Raw genomic sequence first — 21,370 nt, forward strand, 5'->3', positions numbered from 1 at the left:
TCTGCTCAACTCATTCAGCTGCCTAAATGTCCATTGAGTAACATCTAGTGTAACGCATGCTTGAAGCTGGACATGGGCTCTGAAGCATGTTATACACTGTTTTTAGTTGCTTTTCCTTTTAAACTCCTTTTTTTTCAAATTGACAAGTATACTAACGGATCAAAGTGAAGTGGTTGAAACAAGTTCAATCTCAATGACTTGACATGACCCCATCCAAACTGAACCAGAAGTACAGAAATTACCCTGATGACTGGACATGGAAAATGCAGTCTAAGGTTTATTTAAAAGAAGATGCATTCAATGAAAACAGCTCAGGTGTAGCACTATGCAAAGTAGCTTCACTGGCAAAATAGTGACGTCTAGAGTAAAATTCTTTATTCGCAATTACTAGTATGTCCAAAGCTAATTCAGTAAACTTCTGGGTAATTGGTTTTTTTATGGGTTTTAATAAAGCTAAAGTCTTTTCTTTCTCAGATTAGGAGATTGAGACATTGCTTCTTGCAATTATTTTGGCCTAGGACTACGAATCCATTAATTCTTCCTGTTTTACCGGTTAGGATAGTGCAGATTGTATTGTAAGTTTTGAAGAAAAAGTCACCTAAAGAACAGAAAGTCCCCCTACATGTTGGTACTGGTACATGACCAGGCAATTGTAATGATTGCAATATTATGATGCTGTCTGGCCCATTGAAGTTCTCTATAGAAAGTCATCACCTTTTGTCCTAAAGACACACTCAGGTTCTCCCTCCTGCATGTCATCTTTCAGACACTATTGTGTTATTTTCTATAGATATTCATTTTTACTGTAAGCTTCTTCATTTCTCTGGATATTTTCTATTTCATTCCATAAAGCACAGACAAATGATTATATTTTTATTTATTAAATAGCACAGAGCTAAAAATCTGCTTATATTATGTATTACATGATTTTAAAAATATTTAAAGATACATTTTTTCCTCTTAAATGTTTGAGTAGATATGTAGACTAAAACATGCATAAATTCTTGTTCTGGGCAGACGTAGACATGTGCTGATCTTTACAGATAAATGCAAGGGGACCACCTGTGCATATGTATTTGCAAGACCGAAAACTTAATGTGCCATATAAGAATAGCTGAAATAACTACCTTTCATGGAAGAAAACATGGAAGTGTGTTTTCTCAGTTTTTTTTTTCCTTAATGCCTACTGTCATTTGCTTTGAAGAGTAACGGAAGAAAACATGGAAGTCTTAATGCCTACTGTCATTTGCTTTGAAGAGTAAAAAATGACTCCTTGAAAATGCATTCTCAGTTTGAAAAATGAATGACTAGGACATGTTGCCTGTGTTCTTTCATCATATGAAACCAGCATGAAGACACAATTTTGTGTGTAAACATCTGGGGAAACATCTGCTGTGTTTCATTAGAACTAACTCATGTCCTGAGTTTTTCTATGCCAGTTTCCACTGCTTGAGCAAACAGATAATTTGTGGCTGCCTATCAAAGCATAATGTTTCATGTATCTTTCCCAGCAGTATTTTTTTCCCCCAGTTTCTCTTGGCCTTTTTCTATATTAAGGTTGCAGTGTTTATCTTTATCTGCAACCAAAACAGTTGCAGGTGAGTATTAACCTGCATCATCCATTTTTTTCATATCGCTGTCTCTTCCAAATAATATTTAGCTTCTCTTCCCCTGTTTGGCTTTCAGCTTTGGAAGTACTTCTCCAGTGATTCTTGGAAACTTATGGCATTGGAATGAGATTCTATTTCTCTATCAAATAATCCAACAACAGGGTTTCCAAGACATATGTTGAAACAACTGGTATGAGGAATGGAAAAGAGAGAGTATATGGATCTCCAGTGCTTCTAATAATTGAGTGTACTTCTGCCATTGCTTCTCACACTTACAATACATGGCTCAGAAAAAGAAAAAAAATTAAAAAAGAAGCTGGATAGAAATGTTGAAAACATGATTCTGCAAATGTTAATGCAACTCCGAATGATATTAACCCAACCCAGTTGGTCATGATTTCTGAAGATTTGAAGTTGACTGGACCAGAAAGATTAAATAAAATTGGAATAATGTTGCTGCTTTATATCTGCTTAAAATAATCCAGGGTATTAGTCTTAATCAAGGTTAGGAATTTGGATGAGAAGTTTGTGTGTGTATGAATGACGCAAAAGAAGATCCTGAAACAAAGCTGCTTTGAGGGTCCATCCCTACTTTTCTACTGTGTACATCTGGATGCACTGTAAATACAAATGAAATCCCACTTCCACCTCCATTTTGGGGGGTTTGGTTTGGTTTTTTTCCCTCTCCTTTTCAGCTGAATAGCAGTCAGTCCTAATCTTATCCCAGGGCCAAATTCCAGTCCATGAAGACCACTAACTACCACAAAACACAGATTTCACACTGGGAACTTGATCACAGCAGTAATTAACTCATTCAGCTCAGAAGTTAGATCCATACGCTTTGGCTCATGCACCTGTTTAGGGTTAGCGAACATGGTTGCATTTTGGTTAAGGGAAGGGGAACTGGCACTGCTCTTCAGCTACATTTTCAGTGGGAACTCATTTAGGGACAAACAGGATAAACTAAGAATTGCAGTGAACTTTTTGGTTTAGTACAACCAAGCCATTGTGAAATAGCACTGCCAGAGAGGCACTTCATCCAAACAAAACATCTATCTTCTTGGTGGCTCTGACACAGATCAGGATAGATAATCCTTATTTATGGGAATAACAAGTATTATTAGCAAATGTCCTGAAGGTGGGCAAAACATGAAGGATTTCAAGTGGCGTGTGCGCATTTGTGACTACCAAATTTACACAGTGTGACCACTTGATCATCTAGATGAGAGGCAGGCCAGCTTTTCAGTCCTGAAATTTTCCTGTGAACACAAGACATTTAAGATGTACTTCAGAGAGCTGAGGGGAAGAATAGTGCCCATTAACCAGTGGGTATGGATTTACACAGACCTAGGAGCTCTTCATGGATTTCCTCCTTCTCTCAGAAAGTAATTAGCCAAAAGCCATTTGTCAACATTGACCCACACAGTCCTGGCATAGGGGCTGTGCTTCAAACTGCTTGAAAGCCTCATGAAACCGTCATGAGATAACACTTAGACACATCTGCATAAAAAGCTCCCATGGTTTCCCTCTTTTCTTCTGTATTACTCTTGATTAATATTTATCTTCTCAAAGCACAACCAGTCTTCATCTGAAGTTGATATAGCTTCTGTTTTCCTGGGTAGACATTCCAGTTGCTGTTACAAGAGATGCTGTAATTCTCTTTTGAATTTGTCTATAGTTTACTCTGTTCAGATTTTCTCTGGTTAGTTGAAAAAGATTTTATTCTTTTGTGTTATGTCTCTGTGCAGAGTACTTACATACTTTAACCGAAGCAAGTCTCCATCTTCTACTTGGATAAGCTTAGTGGTCTGATCTCTTTTCACCTCTTACTGCGAGACCTTTAAAATAATTTTTGTGGCTCTTTTCTGAATCATCTGCCATATTTTTTCCAAGACTTTCTGCTGCAGGTGTCCTGGTTTCAGCTGGGACAGAATTAATTTTCTTCCTGGTAGCTGTTTTGATTGAGTACTAGAAGAATGTTGATAACACACTGATGGTTCAGTTGTTGCTGAGCAGGGCTCACACAGAGTCACGGACTTTTCAGCTTCCCCTGCTCTGCCAGGGGCACAAGCTGGGAGGAGGCATGGCCAGGACAGCTGACCCCAACTGGTCAAAGGGGTATTGCATACCATATGACATCATGCCCAGTATAGAAACTGGGGGGAGTTGGCTGGGGGGTAGTGGTGACTGCTCAGGGGTGGGATGGGCATCGGTCAGTGGGTGCTGAGAGATTGCATCACTTGTTTTTCCTGGTTTATTTTTTTCCTCTCTCTCTCATTGTTTTCCTTTCCATTAAAATTTTATTATTACTATTTATTATTATTGTTGTTGTTGTTATATTATTATTACTTTCTTTTATTTCAATTATTAAACTGTTCTTATCTCAACCCATGAGTTTTCTTAATTCTTTTCTTCTGATTCTCTCCTCCAACCCACTGTGTGGTGTTTGGTTGCTGACTGGAGCTAAACCACGACAGTAGGAAAGCCACATATCACAGAACCATCAAAGGCAGCAGCAGTAAGAAAGTCAGTTCAGTGTTTAGAGACAAATTAAGAAAACTCTAAGTTGTTTTTAAAGGAGAATCTACAAGACAGGTTTCTGTAAATACAGTACAAAATTCCTTAGTGAAAATAGATTTAAGGCTGGGAAAGGCCTGGGAGTGTGCTGACAGCCATGAGATTCGGGATGAGAAAAGAAAATTAATCATAATAATGAAACAATCTTGCAGTGCCCCAAGCTGCAAGACGGGTTTACATTGTTTTTTGCATTTCTTTTTCTTTTATGAAATAACCAAATTAGACATGTGAAGAAATAAAAAACTACAGAAGATATGGTACCCAACAGCTAACGGAATCAAAATCCAAAGTGAAAAGATAAAGCAAAAATAAAGGACCTTATGGTTGCAAGTTGGACTCAAACTGAAGTGAACTGCAGTTCAAAATGGAAAATGTGGATTTATCTCAAGAGGCCACAGATTAAGATCTGCCACCTGCCCTGAAGACTTTACACTCAAAGTAAATCAAAATGAGAGTGTCCCTGGGGATTGCTTAGTGCCCCTAGAAGGAGTCTTACGATTATAACAAAATGCCTTGGGGCATTTTGAGTGAAATCCCAGTTTAGAAATAAATGATCCAAACTCTGTTTTCTGTTATCCTGCAATAAATCCATCATAACTCTCCTGATAAAAACTTGGCTCAAGTGTCTTTACCCTATCTAAAATGTTAACAAACTATGATGTTGCCAGATTGTAACAAAAGTTGTAGAAAAATCCTCTCCTGGCACAGTAAATCTGGGAAGATTAACTAGAAACTCTTTAATTTGTTGGCCTGACAATTTCAATTTCTGGACAAAAAAAAAAAAAAACCCAACACAGAAATACAGAAACTAAGGCAAAATTTCCAGCTGAATGAGACTGATTTGTGAGCCCTCTTCTCTCTCCTGATGATGAAAAATAAAGACAATTTGCTGGCTTTTGAGAAATTCAGGCTTTTTTTTTTTTTTTTCTTCATTAATTGTTATATAGCTGTCCTGAAATGTGCCAGTTTGATAGCCCTGAACACTATTTATTCCCAGAGTATTTTAATCGCTCACACTCATTTGTTTTTCATGGTTCAATTCACAAGATATATGCAAATTTTGGGCTGCTGCTCTTGCAATACTGACGGCAATGAGAAGAGAGGAGGGAGAATGAGAATGTTTAGATAATACTTACCCCAAATCAATTATTTTCTTTTTTTTTTCCCCAGAAATTTTGTCCAATCCCAAACTGTTGCTTAAAATGATCCCCAGATGTGGGATGGAATCCCAGTGAGACTGAGGAGCTGGCTTTTGACCTAAAGACACAAATATCTGGGTGCCATCCTCATAGCCAACTGAAAAGCACCAGCTGAGCCTGTATGTAGGAAACCCTCCTTCCTGGCCAAGAACTGCAGAAGGGTCAGACTGTGGTTCAGGTTCTTGCAGTGCCCAGCAAGCCCTGAGCACAGGGGAGAAACCAACCCAAGCCAAAAGGAAGGTTGGGCAGACAAGTAGCCCATGTCTCACTATGCATAGGAAAACCACGTGTAGATTTATCTGACTCAAACAGATATCCATCCCTTTGTGCAATATCAGTTCTGGAGTTGCCCAGAGCTTCTCTCCTCCTTGTAAAACTGTCTTTGAGCTGTAAAGCCATGCCTGCATGCAGCCAGTTCCCATGGCTCAGCTGGCATGCAGTAATTTTCAAGGCCAGGTTGGATGGGGCTCTGAGCAGCCTGATCTAGTCAGCGGTGTCCCTGCTCCTGCGGGGGGGTTGGACTAGATGACCTCTAGGGGTCCCTTCCAACCCAAAACATTCTATGATTCTATGATTCTATGATTCTATGATTCTATGATTCTATGATTCTATGATTCTATGATTCTATAGTTTGGTCTTCACAAGGCAACACCCCAGGGCCCAGAAGCCTGAGCTCCCAACGCCACTGCAAGCGTCCTTGAATTGTTCACTGGGCTTTCATTTGCTATTGGTAAAATGGGGATAACGAGACTTCCTTTCTCCCACTCACTTCCTTTTTAAAAATTGATTTCAAATTTGTATAAAGGCTGTCCCCATAACACCAGCACCATGGAACCCTTTCCCAGCTTTCCCAGCATCCTACTGCAATGGCTAATAGAAGCAGGGAACAGATATCTAGCATCAAAACTATCTTTGCACAAAGCCCCACAGCAAAACTGCCAAAAGGAAAAACAGGAGAAGGAACTTAAAAACAGTGTGAAAGGGAAAAAAATGAAAAAAAAACCCCAATAATTATCAGAAAAATCATCAGCAAAAAATAACTTATTGCCATAAGCTATACTGTGGCACAGAGACACCTGAGCTAGTGACTTCAAAATGAGCAAGTGGCCAGGCTGCAGGGGAAAAAATGTTACCCTTGAGATTGTTCAAAAGGAAGCTTGTAATAATTTAAAGATCCCAAGACCTGTCAGATGGACAGGACTTGAGAGCATCTTTTGTAAAAAATTGACTTTCTCCCCATTGAAGAGGGCGCATATATGTGTTTTTGGGGGGTGGGGAGTGATAATTGATAATGCGAGAAAGACACAGGTACCCAATGCCAACAGGTGGCTTAGTCACGCACAGCAATCTCGGAGGTATTAAGCCTGTAGGTTAGAAAACCCATTTCCTGGAGACTTATCTCGCACACAGGATTATTTCCACTAGGGCACCGTTCATTTTTTGGCAGGCTGACATGAGAGGCACCGACGCAACTGGCAGAGGAGATGCTCAGGGACAACTGGCGCGAGGCCAGGAGATGCTGTCAGGGATGGTACTGCCGGTCTCACCACGTCTCCCTGGCCTCTCCAGAGAGCAGGAGATTATTAGCAGGGAAAGATGTGTTGGGGTATGGCTCGCAAGAGACAAGGATACTGCATTAAAACTTGAGTGCAAAGCAAGTGGGCCAGACTCTGTATTTCTCAGAGGCAGCATCTTTTCCCAGTCTGACATTCGTTTGCTTTGACATGTTGCAGGTGCAGCGTCCCATGTGCACACTTGACTTTTCTTGTCTATTGAAGTACTATGTTACCTATGGTGAGGAGTTCTAAACATTAAATTCCTTTTGAAGAAAAATAAGGACAATCTCAGAGAGGTTTCAACAGGTATTTTTTGCTTTATTTTCATATCTCGTCTTGGACAAAGAAAGTCTGCGGGCCACTTTCGTTCCAGAGGATGCCACTATTCAGTTCTTATGTGGAGTGCTACAAAATACAGTACAGGGGGTTTAAACACATTGACCAAATCTCTTACCTATGTGCTTGTTGCCAAGTTAAAATTTGGGCTGAAAACTGCCTCTCCCTAGTATATTTTTCAAAGCCTTCAATGAACATGGTAAATGATGGGAAAAGATGCTACTCTGCTGTTACACCAGCAAAGGTGGGAAGGGATGTACAGAGGAGGCGTGGGATGGTGAACCAAACATATGGGAAATGCCACTTGTTCATGGTGGGGAGTGTTTGAACAGGTGACCCAAATGAAGAACGAGTATACACAACTGAAATAAGTATTTCTCACATCAGTGATGTGTGAGAAAAATGGGTGGCAGTTTGTGTCAGTTTAAATACAACTCCAAATTATAAAACCAAAAGCCTTAAATGTTTGTAAAATAGAGTTTAATTTCATTACACAAAGGGCAGTATAACGAGGTTGCCTGGGCTGGAAAGTCTCTGCTGTACCTAAATGACAAAATCTCATGAGTGGAAGTATGCCCAAAGAGCCCCTTCTGGGGAAGCACAGGAAAGAAAGAAGGATACTGCAAATTTAAACTGAAAAATCAGAAATTCTTCTTGTGCCCCTTTAAAATGACACACACTGTTGGGCCTCTGCGTGGCATGGATTTCAGCTGTTTTGCAGCAGTGGATATCTGCTAAACAAAACAGTATTATTTCTGAATATATTTGGATAAGTAAATGACAGAGTTATTATCACTGAAGTACCCCGAGTGTGTTCTCACTGTAGGATTTCATCCTGAAAGGCTGCATACAAAGCACTGAGAAATAACTGCGGCCAGATGAGAGCAAAACAGCAACAAATGAAGGCCAGCAAAATTGGAAGATGAAAGCCTCATGGCAATACAACTGCCTTACTTCTCCGTGCCTGCTTGTCTTCAAAGCAAACTGAAAGCAGATGAACCTGGGAGCAGACTCCTGCTCAGGACTGGGGGCTTTGCTGCGGGCAGTGAACCACCTCCCCAGGGAGATGGAAGAGAGTGGCTCCATCAACCTCCTTCTCCTGGCAAGGACTTGCTGTTCTTCTCACCTGAAGTTATTCAAAGGATTTAGGCACGCTGGACCTCTCCATGCCCCCACAAGGCAGGTTTTTGTTTTATTCTGTGGCTGAGAAACCAAAGGATGGAAAGGCCAGTTGACTCCTGACAGCAAAGCTCCTCGTTCCAACAGAACATAACCCCTCTCTTCCAGCAGTCTCTGTTCTAGAAAGTTAGCCAGGAAGATATAAAATTAAATATTTAAAGGAACTAAATATTTTATCAATCTTAACACCCACCTCTTCTCTGCCATATTCCACTTCTTCATTCCTTCTCTATTCCATGTGCTTCTTTTGCCTTCTCCCTTTCCGCATACCCCCTGTAATTTATGCCCACCATTTTTACCCTGCCAGTCATACTGTTGGTGCTTCCCTGACTCATTTATCTACAACCCAAGTAGTATGCATGTTTTCCATCACACACTGACTTTATGAGCAGAAGTTCTTGAGTCACAAAGCCTCTAATCTGCTCTAAGCATTCCTCCCCCCAACCTGCTTTCCAGTTTGGGGCCTTATCTGGTCCCTACATGGCTCAGTGTTGTATAGGGGGCACAAGAAACAACCAAATCTCATGTGATGGGATGACTGTGCTCAGTCAGTTACCATAGCAGCTTGTGAGTTGGGTGACCCAAACACCACCACAGCACTGCCAGATTGACTGGCTCCAGGTCCTGTGTGAGCAGAGATGTGAGCACATTTTTGCAAAGGGACGGAGAGCTGCTGCTGCTTGAGAGCCGCTTCTGAAGACTGGCATCTCAATCTCTGCTGGTGCCCAGTGAGGTTAAAAGGCTGATCTGGAAATTGCTACCTGTGTCTCTTCCCTACAGGGCTAATCAGATGAACAGCGCATGAGGGGGAATGGAAAAGCTCATCCACCTTCCAGAGCATGCAGGAGAGGGAACCAAGAGTTTACTACAGATCTCAGGTTGTGCAAGTGAAGTATTACTGGAGGAAGGAAGGTGTCCATCCTCACTGAAGCAAGGAAATGACACCTGACATAAAGGTGATCTGAAAGCTGCAAACTTGCCATTTTTTTAACACTTTGGAGACAGTTAAACTTTCACCATTTCATGTTTGTTATCACCTTGCAAACTTTTAATTGGGTTCTGTAAACATAGCAAAGAAAAGTGCTAGTTAGATGTCACTTATCTGACAGGGTCTGTAGTTATTTTTCTTTTATTCCTCTGAGAGTTATCCTATATTTTTTGAAGTTGTAGGTTGGTGTCAATAAGATATTTGTTCAGGGCTTTTCTAGCCCCTACACTTCTCCTATGTTCTCACCCACTCAGGCACAAACAAAGGCAGAAGCGTCCAATTCCACAAATTGCTCAGCTGCAATGTCTCACCACTCTGTCCCGGGTAATTGGATATTAGTCACCTTATGCTATGTTTCTATTCTCTGGACTTCTGCATGGAAACGCAGTGAACAGTCAGTAATGGACAAAGACTTTTCTTGCTTCCAACTAAATCAGTCCATCCACAGCTGAACGAGAGTGTTTGTATGAAAACAATAGTTCCTTAACCCCCTGACTTAAATAAAAAATGCATCTACACAAAGAATTACAGCAACAGAATACTGAGAACAAGGAAGTTTGACCTGAGCAGCTGTTAACAATTGGGGGGGCTTTAATTTTGGATATTTGCAACCAAGGCATACAAAACTCTCCTTTTTGTCCCAGATTTTATGTCAAAGAGAAACTCAAGCAGGCTTTACTGGGAGATTCAGAAACATTTCCAGTGACATGGGGGTTGGATTTATGGCCCAAGGATTTACTTAGCTTTTCTACAGAAGTAGGCAGTGTTAAAAGCAAACCAAAACTAACCCCGGAGCTCCAATGCACAGTACAAAATAGGTTTTTTCCTGAGCCAGGGCACTGTGCCGGGTGTAAAGCACCAGGCACACGCTGCCCACTGGCACTAATGGGGACAGTAAGGGACCTCAGAACCCTTTAGCCTGCTAAACCCCATACATGTGTGTTAGCCAGCCTGGAGCATTACAGATCCCAATATGAGTGTGTAGTCAAACACTGGTTTTACTTCCTTTGGAGTTCAGGAAATTTCCCTGCATCTTCCTGTTTCTTCCAGCAGGGTCAGTCTTTTTGCTCCTGGTTTTTACAGTGCTGGGCACCCCTGCTTTTGAGTAGGTCACTGAAGTCCTACAACACTACAGGCAATTGCTACCATTAGTTCCATTCCTGATTCAAAGGGGACTTTCGCAGGGAGATTCCTCTTTCATTTCAGCACAACCAGTTTGGAGCATTCGGTGTGGAAAGGATTTTAAAAGGTGGGCTGGAATCAGCATGCATATGAGAAATCAAGGAAAATGACAGCCAATGTCCGAAAAAAGAAAGAAGAGATTGAATTTCTATAGCCATATAGAGATTCTGCTCTAAATAGTAGGACACTAGGGGGAGTGTCCGTCCTTTTCCTGCCAAAGGCCTCTAAGAATACTAAAGGGAAAAAATTTCCGGCAGGCAGTGAGTTAAATGCAACTCATATTTAATCACACAGAATCATTTGAGGTGCATAAACCCAACACTGAGTCATCACATTGACATATCACCATGACCTCTGGTCTGCTGCGTGGTTGCTTCTCCCACATCCAGCGTATCATTCTCTTCCCCCCCCCTCCGCCCCCGTTTTCCATCTTCAGGCAAGACTGTAACCTGGCTGGGGCAGGGTTGTCCTGTTCTCACTCTCCTGTGCTGTCGTAAACTCCTCTTTCTGTCTTAAATAAGCATAATAAGAAACTGAGTTGCTAGTATATTCATTGGTCAATCAGGTCAGCTGATAATCCAAAATAAGTCCTTAAATCAATAAAACATCATAAACTAGCAGAGATGCAAAGCTTATAACTTTCTAATTACAGAAGGCAAATGATAGCATTGCAATTATTAAGGGGAGACCATTGTATATTCTTTTATTTAGACATAATTTATATACATGTTTCCAAATCTCATTTTATATATACTTACATACATATATATATGCATTAACACATAAGGTATCCAAATAGTATGCAAAGAAAAATAAACTACATTAAGTAAGACTAAGGATATGTTTCAATGCACGTTGCCTGTCTTAACCTGATGCATGGCTAAATTCAGGGTGAAGCAGATATTTATCTCAAAGTAGTTTGATGATCATCATGCCAAATAGCTCTTTGACCTCTTCTTTGCGATCTTGCTCGGCAAACAGCATTCAGAGGAGAACTGATTAATAGAAGGGGAGAGCAGCAGGGCATGGGCCATGATTTGCAAGTTCACTAGACTATCAGAAGGGCCATGAACTCAACAGCTACACGCATAGGAACTGAAAGATAAGAGGAAATTTCTTAACAAGCACATGCCAGTAATTTGAGAGGCTAATTGGTGTAGGAAGCGACATCCCAAAAGTTCTTGGAGAGATTACATGGAAATTAATTAAACTGATTTAAAGCACTTTGAAAAATCAGTTATCAAAAGTGACAGTCTTGGGTTGGACCATAAAATAACTGATTAAGTGGAAATAAATGCAATTGGATTTGGATAACTAAATCATAGACAACCAAAAGGGAATGGATTAGAAAGCGATTAGGCTAATCTTGAGGGGAAAATGAGACGAGAAGAACTTTCAGATCCTTAAATGCAGTCATTATCTTTGTTAATGTGGGCAGTATTTGGTTTTGAGAGAAGTGGGGCATAAGAAAGAGGTACACAAACTAATAAATTATTTAGCAAATGAAGGCAAGACATCCCTATATGTCCCCTTCCTTACAACAAGGGAAAGGAAGGAAAACAAAGGAATCAGAAGGCAACAGATAAGTGGAAGCGGTTCCTTAGAAGATTTAGTTCACAATATCTTTAGCCCACAAAACCTTGCAGAATTCCATGAAGGATTAGACACTCACACAGACACTGCAAGCAGGAAACTGATTGAGGAAGAAAAAGGGTGTTAGAGGGGCCCCTAAAGGTTAGATAATCCATTCGCCAGAGTTAGGATCAACTACGTCTCTCTCTCCCTCCTAAATTGCCTTATCTCAGAAACAGCTTACCAGTTTCTGTGCAACAAAGATTAGCATGTTTTTCTGTATAGCTCCACGTTACAGCTCTTACCATCCTTGGAAGAAATAAAAACTGGGTAGTGCAGGAGATTGTCCCTTGTTCGGTCCTTCTGGTGGTTCCTAGAACCTGAGGATACACCCACCTTTTCTAGGTGTGTACAGAAATGAAGATAACTTTCCTTTGGATATATGAGCTGGGTATTCACAAGGTGGTCATATTCAGATCTGCTGGCATTTAAATTAAAAAGGAATAATGATATCTGTAAAAGTTCTACAGCCTTTTGAAATAGAGCATAAATAAATATTAGGGAGCATGCAAAACTTATTGCAATCATTCAATGTAAGAGGTAGAGCACAACAGCTTTTGGAATCAGCCTTTGAAAACACCCAAGCTTTCACAATCATGTCATATTGCCTCTTCTTTCCCCGAGGTTTGTGACTGTACACAGCCACTGAAGAGAAAACGCAGTAACTCGAGTGTCATTTGAGAGCCGTTATTCACAGGACTGAATAGTCAAGCCTATGAGAGCACTACAGACTTCAAAAGCCAGGAATGCAGAGGGAAAAAAAGAGGAGCTGAAACATGATGCTCTTCAAAAAGGCTCAAAACTCATGATAAGATATGACTTAGAGGCCACACAGAGGTTTTGGTCAATGCCAGGTTCTTCCTGTGCTTAAGTAAAGTGCAAACAGGCACACAGAGCCTTCCCCAAAGCTGAAAAAACCCAAGATGACATATCAAACACACAGCATGTGGTGGCACTCAGAAAGAAGCCTACACCGAGTACCAACATAGCTCATGGACAAGCAACAGTTACTCATTTAGTGTAAATGTATCACCTTCAATCTCCGTCCCCATCTCTGAAGCCACTGTTAACTCTTAAAAACATTCACATATGAGTAATGTGGAGAGATGTGATGAAAGGATTGGCCAGTGCTTTGCACATCATGGAGGAAGATGAGCAAACCTTGAGGTGCAGGTCCTAACATACTCACACTGCCCTTCTTCTGACTCTGCAGCTTGGTGTTTTACCTTAGAGGACCATGTCTTGGTTAGGGTGCCAGTTCTCTCATCATTCCTCCAACCTAACTGCTAGAATACCACTATGTAGCTGCAGATCTAGTTAAAAGGTTGAATGAAGAACATACTCCCACCATTTTGAATGATGAAGGATCCAACCTTGAGTAGCTAACAGTTTTGGAAACACCATTGCCTTTATCAACACGAAGAGCAAGGGCAGAGTTTTAAAGAAAGCTAGCTGAGTACTTTTTCCCACCATGTTTCAATCAGCAAGGTCTTCACTAGGGAAAATAAAATGGTCTTCACTCAAGTTTCTAAGTCTGAGTTATACAACTTGATGTAAAATCTAAACGCAGTGAGGGTAAGGCAGTGTAGCGTTTTCACAGAACATAGCAAGTTGAGTAAAAACCTCAGGTTCCTCTGTAACCATAACTCTGCTTGCAAACACAAATGAAAATGAAAACTTGTCTTCTCGGTAGTGAACTACCTGACATGCATGGGTTTATATCAAAAACGCTTGAGAAAACCTGAGGGAAGAGAAGGCCATTTTCATAATCAGCAATACTGAAGGCAGTTAATTATGGTCACAACAGGTGACAACTATAGGAAGTGGGGAAGCAAATAAATGGGAGATATTACATTTAAAGTAGTTTGAATAATCAAAGTCGGGATTTCAGGGCAAATAAAAGGGAAATGTTTTGGTGTGTGACCAAAATTTGGTGTTAGGCAATCTGGGGAAGAAACCATTTGGATAAAAATTGGAAGTAGATAAGGAGAGATATATGCTGCCTTCTTTGCTCAGTCTGGTTTGACTTCATTTTAAATGCTTGGGGTCATAAAAATACATAAGGTTCTGAAGGAATAAGCTGCACATCTTTTCAAAGGTCAAAGAAAAACTGAAGTAATATGTTAAACAATGACCTGTAAATCTGATATGATTTTAACTACAGAAACAGTAGAAAATAACACTGGCAGAGATGCAGAGGATCATCTCGATCACTACCTGAAAACTGCCAACCTCGTATCTAGCTGATCCTAAGAGAGACACTTTCACACTGTTCCCAAGGCTACTTTCTGTAGGAAGTGGTGCGATTTCCCACAACACAGCCTATTCCGGGGCTTAACTCTCCTTACTCTTAGAAAAAAATCTCCTGGGTAGCTCATACAAATCACTCTTGCTGTAATTTAAACCATTTCTCCTTTCCCACATACAGTGAACAAGAAGAGCGTGTTTCTACATCTGCTGCCTTTAACTTAGTGGAAGACTCTTGCCACATCTTCTCTCAATCTTCATTAATAACCATAGCTTTAGGGTAATTTTCTAGACACTTGCATTGATTTTTCAAGTGCTGGAGAGGTGCAGGGTCCAAATGGAGCTCATTTCATTCAGCTACACAACAGCATCTGCATTTCAGCTAGTTATTCTCCTCTTTCTTTGTAGTCAGGAGAGACAAATGCACATCTCTGGAGCTCCCTATTGACTACAAAGACAGCCATGAGGCAATTGCTCAGATGGAAGTGTCTGCACTGGAGAAGAGTGATTCAGCTGTCTGATAGGTGTTTGGTACTACTCAAGACTGATTTTCAGAGTATAGTAGACATCTGCATGGGCTTGGCAGATGTGCACAGCCTATGGAACTCTCGTGCCATTCTGGATTGTTCACATAATTTCCCAAATGATTTTTTATCTTAGTTCCTCAATAAATTCTAACTCCTTCCCCTATACGAATCTCTACTAAAGTACAGGTTTTTTATCACCCCATTGTCTAATAGAAAGACTCTTTCAGAACTGCAGAAATTTAGGAGCTATGAGCCCTCTTCTAATATCTTCCCAACTGTATCTAAGATCAGTTAGGTCATGGAAAATGCCTTTTGCACTTGTGCCAACATGTTCTTTAGCACCAATAGCTCCTTTTATCTTCCCTGTTGTTGGTTGTCCTGACAAGTGTAGAGAGAGAAATCGTATCCTCCCTCAGACCTTGTTCTCAGATAAATAAGCTAAGTTCTTTTGGTTTCCTCTCAAGAAGCTTTCTATATCCATGGAATTTCTAAGTACAAAACCTTGCAAATTTCCATAGAGAATTTCTCTCCATTCCCATTATATGAGTTCTTCAATCTTTGTCCCATTTTTAGTGGCTTTGCCTTTTCTGTCTTAGTCATGCTTCCCACTTCTTGATAACACAACTATCACACTAAAATGATGTGGCCCACCTATTTGGAGTGTGTCACCTTTTCCCTCTACCACTCTTGTGCCATTTTCTGTACTGTCATTCCTGTTATCCAGCCACTCATTCCCTTAGGTGTTTTTGTTGCAAACTAAGGCAGAATATTTATTTTGTCTTCTAGCCATATTCAATATAATTTGTGGGTCTTTCTGCATAGCAAACTCTTTTATTCCTTGCTCACTTTCTTTTATTTATAGGACTGTAGAACATTCGTAAATTGTTTCTTAAACATCCACTTGACTTTTGGCAATTTACATTACAATTGTATGCTTCTTGACCCCAAGAGCTTATCATTCTTTGCTGATCAATCCTTTTTTTCAACACCTTTTAAGCTCTGTTCATTTTTTTTAGACCTAATTATTCAGAGAGAGAAGCCCGGAATTCTTTACTGTGCTTCTTTTTGCTTAATATACAAAATCTTATTATTTTTGCATCTTTGGCTTAAAGAACCTCTAGAAAATTTTTATATGCAAGTCTTCAAATTTTTGAATTGAGTTAACACCACTAGGCACTTCTTTCAGCCATCAGTAGTTTTGCTTTGGAATTTCAAATCTTATTTGCAGTCTATTTTTATCCTTGCAGAAGTATCCCAATGCTATATAAACATCAAATTTTTTTCTAAATTATTTTTGCTAAACTAGACAATTAAGTCTGGCTTTCCATTGCAATTCCTTTATAAAAATTTTTTACTAGTAACATCCCTGTAGCTTCTTACTGTAGGTCTTAACCTGCAATTTTATGCTCTTTTTGCTGCCTTAGTTTCCTGCACATAGTTCTTTTGAAGAGACCATCCCCAACGTTGTAAGTGAATCAATGACATAGCCATCACTCTCATTAAAAATCTTGCTCTTCACCTTTCAGCCAGAGATTGTCTTCAGTTCAGTGCCATATCTTTTGCCTAATTTTTCTTCTCTGAACTAATACCAAACTTCTCCCATCCTTTCTTATTCTAAAATTCTTTATCAGTCAAATTACTCTCTTCCCAAGAAACATATTATCGCAGGGCCATATATGCGTTGAGAAAGTCCTTCTTTCCAGTATTCACTGTCCCCAAACCTTCCCGACAGTACCAGCTCTTGAACCATCTGTTGACCGCCCCCTTACCACCTTCTTTTCCTCCTCTGTGAAATGCAAGATTGCTACAATAAAGCCCTGAGACTCCAATTGCTAGTATTTCTCCCAGAGAGGTATGTTGAGCCATTATTTGGGAACATGGCAGCAAAACTTGTCCTAGATGATGACTGGATTCTTCTTTGCTCCTTTCAAGATCTTTTTCAGCCTCAGATCTGCATTTGTGCTCTTCCTCTTGAGAGACAGTATGCTCTTATTTTGAATGCAGTCAGAGGCTACAAAACTTACTCCTTAATGCATGCCTGGCTAGCAGATTTGCTTCTTCCTCAAGTTGTTATCAGCCTTCCAATTTTTGTTTTCCTTCCATCTGTAGCTCCTCTGTTGGTTTTGTGCTTCTGTTTCTTTTTTGTCCTCTAACATCTGCTTATCTTTATTTTCTTCTTCAGGCACGGAAGCATCTCCTCTCCCTTGGCACTGCCACATCTACTTTTTTTTCCAGTGCAGATAGTTCATGAGTTCTTTTTTCTTAGCCTTTTGCTTCCTTTGGCCTCACAATCATATCTTTTTCTAGGACACCACTGTCAGTTAGGGGTTTCTCTAGCCCGGTAAAATGATTCAGCATTTTTACTTTCCTGTGCAATTGCCAGATGACACCTCACAGATATGCAGCTACTACCAGCACCTATTCTCTTGGGTGCAATTTTGCAAGCCCCACAGCTTCTGCACCCAGTCATATTTTAAATCATAGAATCATATAATTGTGTAGGTTGGCAAAGACCTTTAAGATCATCAAGTCCAACCATTAACCTAACCCTGCCATCCCACCACTAAGCCCTGTCCCTAAGCACCTCATCTGCCCGGCTTTTAAATCCCTCCAGGGATGGGGACTCCACCACTTCCCTGGGCAGCCCCTTCCAGAGCTTGACAGCCCTTTTTGGGAAGAAATTTTTCCTGATGTCCAACCTAAACCTGCCCAGGCACAACTTGAGGCCGTTTCCCCTCATCCCATCGCCCATTCCCTGGGAGTAGAGACCAACCCCTCCCCAGCTCCCCCCTGCTGTCAGACAGTTGTAAGGAGTGATAAGGGCTCCCCTCAGCCTCCTCTTTTCCAGGCTAAACATCCCCAGTTGCTTCCGCTGCTCCTCATAAGACTTGTGCTCCAGACCCCTCACCAGCTTTGCTGCTCTCCTCTGGAAAAAGAAAGAAGCACCATCCCTCTTGCAAACTCTCAAACACCTTTATCGCTGTGTGAAAACAGCAACAGCATTTAAAAGTGAAAAGTGCAATTGAAATAAACGTTCCCACTGCACCCTTTACCCTAGCAACTCTACGTAGAAATAAACGTCTTTCCATATGGGTAAGATTGAATTATGAGCTCGAACACTGCGCCACATTGCTGGAAAGGAAAATAAGTTACAGCTCACGATGTTCGCCAGGCAGTGTGGATGATCCTTACAATCCAGCCAACAGCTTGCTCCGCAGCACTAGGTGCTTACAACACTTCAATTCTAGTTATTCTCCTTTGCCATGCTTGCAGAACTTCCCTATTCTCTTCTAAAAAAATTATCGTATTAAAAATATCAAAGTGGCAGCCTGAGGGGACAAACCACCTACTGCCTCTTCTCTTTTGCCCTCCTCATCTGAACATAGCAGGTTTCAACGTAGCCCAGAGGAACATTGTTTTTCCAGCAGAAGAACAAATAGGGACAGATGGGAGATAAAATAAATAATCAGAAAAACAGCACAATAATATGGTTAGCATGTACCTGCTGGTTACTTCCCAGCTTCACCAGAATGTGCATATAAAAAGCAATGAATCTCCCAGCCACTAACAAGATCATGGAGTTTCAACAGTGCTCGTTTGCAAGCTCTCTCTAGCCCAGAAAAGACCCTTTTCTGGAGTTATTTATTACCTGTGGAGTTAAACAGCAGGGTTAGGTTAGGGTTAGGGTTAGGGTTAGGAAAGCGTTCTTGACTTGTTTTTCAACAAGTTCGGATCAGAAATGCTTGTGTCATTAATCCATATGAAAATCTATCTATGCTTGCTCATCATAGGATAAATGTAGCCAAATTCCTGGAATGTTTGAGCATGCAAGCTGTCCACAGCCCAGTTAGAGCCTTCTGGTGTGGATTCACAGACCAATCTGAAAAGTAGAAAACAAGGCAGGAGCGGCTGTATAATGCATCCCCTCACCCAACATAAGATCAGGTGTGATTGTTCTTAAAAACATACAGCGATAGACATTATACACACTTTCCAGGCAAAACCAAGAGAGAATCTGGCAGGTTGTTTCAGACTTGTGCCTTGGTCCAAACGAAGCACTGTGGTGCAGCACGTGCTACCTTGTCATTAATTAGTGCCTCTCTTTCTATAGAACATCTTAAGTGAATTTCGGTCGTGCTAGGCAATGGCTGCATGGCACTGCTTGTTCATGCTTGACTAATACAACCTTCCACCAACCCTAAGTATCACTTATTTTCTTTTCAATGACTTTAAACTCACAGATACTTGAGTGCACACTCTTTGCTTGCTGATAAGTTTTCATTTGCACCACAAAGGGATTTACAGTATCTTAAACCCCTTGCTCATAACATTTGCTCAAGAGCTGCTGTTGCTGCCCAGATGGAGTGATGGCCAACAGCACACTGCTGGAAACACAATTTAAGTAGGCTTTCTTGTGAATGTTGTCTTTTGTTTAAAAGTGTTTGGGTTTATACTGAGAGGTAAAACAATAAAACCAGTCAAAAATCACGTGGGCAAAGGAAGTTTCATAGTCATCTGCTCTGATATCTCCAGAAACTTAATCATTTTGACTGGAAACAGAGCACCCCTGGAAAAAAACTACTCAGTCTTACAGATTTTTTGGTAAACAATTCAATTCAAACAGTATTTTCTGCTTCATGAGAGATGGATTATACAGAGGGATAAGACCTTGTAATTCAGGCATAGACTTCTAATACTTGAGCTAACATATTAAATCTTTTGGTTAATGTCAGAAAAGTTAAATTCTTAATCTGCATGTAGACCAATTGCTAGACTGAGTTCACATTATTTTTCAGCAATATTTGTCATATAAACAGTCAGTTTCATTAGGTTTTGTGAAAATTCTTAATCCATCTATTCACCTTAAGCAACATTTAGTTCACTTTAGTAGAGTACAAGCCCTCATACGTATTATAAATCTATAAGTCCATCATAAATCAAGACTTATGTGATTAAATTATTTTGTTTTCATTTCCTAATCTGAGCAATGCTAGGAAATGAAAAGGCAGAACAGCTTTTTGTAGAATACAGTCACAGAACTGTCTCAGTTCTATTTGTTGAAATGCTTTTTCTTCTACTTAAACTCTTGCAGTATTTAACAAAAATATTTCTCACTCTAAATTCAGAATGTCTTGGGGGAATATTACCAAATGTAACTACATCCCAGTGCAATTTTGAGTTGCTTGACACTTGTCAAATTTAATTACTTTGCCTGTATTAGCTTTCCTCAGCTTTTCCTTAAAATTTTGTTACCAATATATAAATCAGTCATTTATACTCAAGATATTAATTAAAAAGAATAAAAGAAAACCTCTTTGCTTGAACTGTCTGCAATTTTGAAGATAAATATACAGGCACTTTATTCAAATAGATAATTATTTTTTAAAGCCATTGTTAGTGCTTACTAAAAGTATCAAAATCTTTTCCGCATATTCGGGAGCAGAACTTTGCAGCCTTCCTAGAAAACGTAAATCAAGATTTACAGGAGAAGAAGAAATCAAGCAATGAATTGAAATTAAAAACTAATGCTCTTACAGGCTGAACATTTTCAAGAAAATGTAGAAAAGATAATGGAACTGTGGTGGAACTCAACTTTGTAAGATACCATGTGATTTAATAGACATGGTAGTGTGGAAATATTCTCTCTGACATTTATGAACAGTGAAATATATGCAAAATTACATGTCCTCTTTGGCCACAGAACCATCTTTCCCACAAGTCAGTAAAATCTTAACACAATAAAACTCCCCAGTTTTAATCTACATCCTCTGAAAAGATACAAACCTAAGAATTTTGAGCTCAGAAGTTCAAGTTTTCTGCGCCAATTCAAAACTAAACAGCTAATTTGGAAATTCCCATATTGGCTTTGTTTCTTCACTTCACATACCTGCATTTGAGAATACTTCTGGGACTTGATGTGTATGCCTTTCTTTTCTAAGTCCCTCCCAGTTAGGCACTTAGCAGTTAGCCATCCCCTTATTTACTGAGATTCTGTTGACAATCTGTCAGCCTCTTTTTGCCACCAATTTATTCATTCACCGGGGAAAGAGAATTTAGGCTTCCTGTTAGGCGCTATCTTGACAGCTCAGTGTGACCAAGGACCAGGGATAACTTGCTAAGGCCTCTCTCCTTACACGTCCCTTTTAGTATTATGCACTCCGCAGTTGCTGTCCTTCCAAGTTGTAGCAAAACAGCTCCTCTATGTCCCTCACTCATGGACTTTGGTAACGTGCTACCAGTACGAGTCTTTCCTATGTTTGTTTGTGCTTTTTGCACTTCACCCTTCCCTTACCCCAAATTGGTTTTTCGAGGGAATGGTGACAATGGTGCTTTCACC

The sequence above is a fragment of the Egretta garzetta genome, unplaced genomic scaffold (assembly GCF_000687185.1).
Source record: "Egretta garzetta isolate BGI_Z169 unplaced genomic scaffold, ASM68718v1 scaffold684, whole genome shotgun sequence".
NCBI classification, from domain to species: domain Eukaryota; kingdom Metazoa; phylum Chordata; class Aves; order Pelecaniformes; family Ardeidae; genus Egretta; species Egretta garzetta.